Source organism: Galeopterus variegatus, unplaced genomic scaffold (assembly GCF_000696425.1).
Source record: "Galeopterus variegatus unplaced genomic scaffold, G_variegatus-3.0.2 Scaffold5248, whole genome shotgun sequence".
NCBI lineage: Eukaryota > Metazoa > Chordata > Mammalia > Dermoptera > Cynocephalidae > Galeopterus > Galeopterus variegatus.
Genome location: NW_007731359.1, coordinates 122134 through 125964, shown reverse-complemented (window position 1 = coordinate 125964; position 3831 = coordinate 122134). Strand labels below are relative to the sequence as shown.

At 47.8% G+C, this 3831-nt stretch overlaps 1 protein-coding gene across 1 annotated transcript in view; it reads left to right on the top strand.

Moving 5' to 3' along the window:
- Window positions 1–223: 223 nt before the first annotated feature.
- The window catches only part of ZNF33B (zinc finger protein 33B), a 27642-nt gene continuing 24034 nt past the window's right edge, over window positions 224–3831 (top strand). Inside the window, exon 1 of the mRNA XM_008589144.1 lies at window positions 224–301. The gene's annotated coding sequence lies outside the window, so the exon portion shown is untranslated. The remainder of the gene's footprint in view (window positions 302–3831) is intronic.

Below are 3831 nucleotides of genomic sequence, written 5' to 3'. Positions count from 1 at the left end.
CTCTCTCTCTCTCTCTGTCTCTGTCTGTCTGTATCTCTCCCTCTCTGTCTCTGTGTCTGTGTCTCTCTCTCAGATTGCTTGCCCTGAGGGAAGCTAGTTGCCATGTTGAGAGGCCCACGTGGCAAGGAATGGAGGCCTGGGAAGAGCCATGTGAGGGAGCTGTCCTGGATGCAGATCCACAGCCCTGATCGAGCCTTGAGATGACTGCGCTTGTGGCTGAGAGTCAAAGTGCAGCCTCGTGAGAGACTCTGAGCCGCAACCACCCAGCCGAGCTGGTCCTGACTCTCAGAAATGGTGCGAGGTAATAAATACGTGTTGTTTTAAGCCACTAAATTATGCGTAATTTGCATGCAGCAATAATTAACTACAAAAACACTGGCAAAAGTTGTGACTACCAATTTCAGTAAGAACTGAATTCGAGAAGGACAGCTGGTACCACTGTTTTGACAGGTGCATAAGCCATTTGCTGGACACTCCTGAGGTTTTGGACCTCAGCCTATTATTAGAAGATCTGATACAGGAGTAACACGGTTAATTTAGAAGGAAACAAAATATGAAAATGGCAGCCCTTCCTCTGGGATGTCCTTTTCACCACAACTACTTTCATCCTTCATGTGGATGAGGCCCCTTCACTGAGTCCCTCCTGCTGCAGCTCTGGAGTCTCTGAAGAGGTGAGCGGTGGCAGTGTCAGCACATCCCCCATCAGTTTAATTTGATTGTCACTTCCTGTGTTATGTCACCTTTCTTTCTTTGCTGCAATTTCAACTTTGCTGGCCAGTTCCTTCTTTCAGGGACCCAAGTTTTGTAACATGTCTTGTGGGTTCATGTGTCAGAGAACCTGACACACACCTATCCTTTGACTGCTGACAGCTTTCAAGCCCACCTCCCCTTCCCTTCTGCCCCCCATCTGGACAGCTCATAGGAAAGCCCAGCGGCTTCCTCCTCTGGCTCTGAAGGAAGATACTGGGGCCTTGTCCTTCCTGCCGATTATATTTCAAAGGAATGGCTCTCCTTGGGAAAGACATTTCTGCATATATATATATGTGTGTGCATATATATATATGAATATATACATGTGTGTCTATATATGTACACACACCTCAAAGGAACAGAGTAAGGATCAGGAGTATGTCCTCCAGGCAGCACAGAGCCTTCTCAGGCAGGCATTCTAACGGGAGGTGGAGTCATCTGAGGGGCACAGGCTTATGCCGCTGGAAGCCATGCCAGGATTTGTCTCTCTGTCAGAGTTGAAATGTGTATTGTGCCAAGAGTTCTGCAGCTCTCGGTAACCACAACAGTCTATCACTGGGAGACAGGAAGCCCGCACAACCACACATCTTGCTGTCTCTGCGTGAATTAAATAACAGAGTTACGGTGACCAATCCCCAAGAGACCTTGAAGGAAGTGATGTGAGCGAATCATGATGTGCATCTGCTATTGAGGTAGTGATGCGTAGACTGGAGAGCCTGTGGCCAAGTTTGTACCTGATGCATTACTCATGGTTAACATACTGTGGTAAGTGAAGTTTGAATTATGTTGTTGGGGGACTGCTGTTATTTTACTAAACCGTGGAGACAGAAGTTCATACACGTGAGAACCGTGGAAAGCAAGGGCTGCCTGCCGAGTGCAGCACTGTCACACTTTATGGGAGTATAAATCCTGCAAATTTGAATAATGTTAATAAATATTTGCCAGTTGTACATCACACACAAAGTTTGAAATAATTCAATTCTCTTAATATTTTAAGACATTGTCAGTGACAGTAAATTGGGGGCAGTGTCTGTTACTACTGTATAAGAGTCCCTACTCACTGGCACACAAAATTTAACTCCACCAGTTGTCGGTTTCCTATAAATGCTTTCTATGTGCTTTGAAACTTTTGTGAAAGATCTGCTGACTTGCGCTATTTTAATATTCAGCATTGTTAAAAGTCAGTCTTTTTTTTTGACTATGTAACCCAAGTTTTCATCTAGCATGGTGTTGATGCTTGTGTTGTAAAAGATGCCTGAAAATCGGTAACTCTGGAATACAATTTTGGTTTTTAATAAAATTTTATTTTGACGCACTGTGCAGTCACATTGGTAGAGAATAGTCAGTGACATGCTGAGAAAATACAAAGCAAAATTAAAACAAGATTTCTCTAACCGGTTTGTAGACTTATGCTAAGAACACCTTCTCTCTACATTTATTCCAATGGGAAAATTAGTTCTGGATTACGTAGGGAGTGAATCTTGCCAAGTCTTCACTTAGACATTCCTCACATCACTGCGGTGTATTGTAGTAGGTGGGTTTTGTTGGATCAAACATCTTAACAAAACCTCCATATTAGACGTTCTTGGGAGAAGTGAGGAGATTTGAATATGGGCTTAATCTTAGATGGCTTGTACGGAATTATTGTCAAGTTTCATAAGTGTGACAGCAGTGTCGTGATCAGGTAGGAGTGTGGTTTTGGACGATACACGACGACATATTTAGGTCTGAAGTGTGGTCACGTCTGTAATTTACTTTCAAACGGTTTAGCACAAATAAACACATACGGATAATGCAATCGTGGCAAAATATGAACTGTTGCTGGCTCGGGGCGGGGCGTAACTGCCTGCTCACTGAATTCCTGGAGTTTCTATTTCTTGGAAATTTTCAGTGAGAAAGAAAGAGCTGGCGCACACATGGGCCGGGAGACCGTTCGGACTGTCCCGTGGAAACTCGCGATCGCTGTTCCGCCGCGTCACCCCCGCGCCTGCAAGGGTCGGTCACAAAGGGAGGTGAGGCCGCGGGGGACGGTCGCTCCTTTTTCGGTTCGTGTGAACTTTCATTCACCTCCAGGAGCTAGCCCTGTCGCCTGTTCCTGTCACCGTCACTAGTACGATGAAGACCACAGCACCGAGAGGCTCTGATTTGCTGCCTCGCTCAGCCAGTGAGCGGGAACCGGCCTGCACGTGGGATCCGAACCCTCGGACGGGAGCGCCGCCACGCTTCCCAAGCGGCGCACTATCCAGTGCGCCACCGGGCCGGCCCTTGCCAAGTCTTCACTTAGACATTCCTCACATCACTGCGGTGTATTGTTGTAGGTGGGTTTTGTTGCATCCTGGTTAAAAAGATATACGGATTCAAACATCTTAACAAAACCTCCATATTAGACGTTCTTGGGAGAAGTGAGGAGATTTGAATATGGGCTTAATCTTAGATGGCTTGTACGGAATTATTGTCAAGTTTCATAAGTGTGACAGCAGTGTCGTGATCAGGTAGGAGTGTGGTTTTGGACGATCACGACGACCTATTTAGGTCTGAAGTGTGGTCACGTCTGTAATTTACTTTCAAACGGTTTAGCACAAATAAACACATACGGATAATGCAATCGTGGCAAAATATGAACTGTTGCTGGCTCGGGGCGGGGCGTAACTGCCTGCTCACTGAATTCCTGGAGTTTCTATTTCTTGGAAATTTTCAGTGAGAAAGAAAGAGCTGGCGCACACATGGGCCGGGAGACCGTTCGGACTGTCCCGTGGAAACTCGCGATCGCTGTTCCGCCGCGTCACCCCCGCGCCTGCAAGGGTCGGTCACAAAGGGAGGTGAGGCCGCGGGGGACGGTCGCTCCTTTTTCGGTTCGTGTGAACTTTCATTCACCTCCAGGAGCTAGCCCTGTCGCCTGTTCCTGTCACCGTCACTAGTACGATGAAGACCACAGCACCGAGAGGCTCTGATTTGCGGGGAGCAGCCCTGTCGTTCCCGGGTGTCCTCCTCTGCGAGGGCTGCGTGGCGGGCGTCCTCCGCGTGCCCGGCGCGGGTGCGGTTCTGCGCTCGCAGAGAAGCGCCTGACGCACCCTTGCGCGC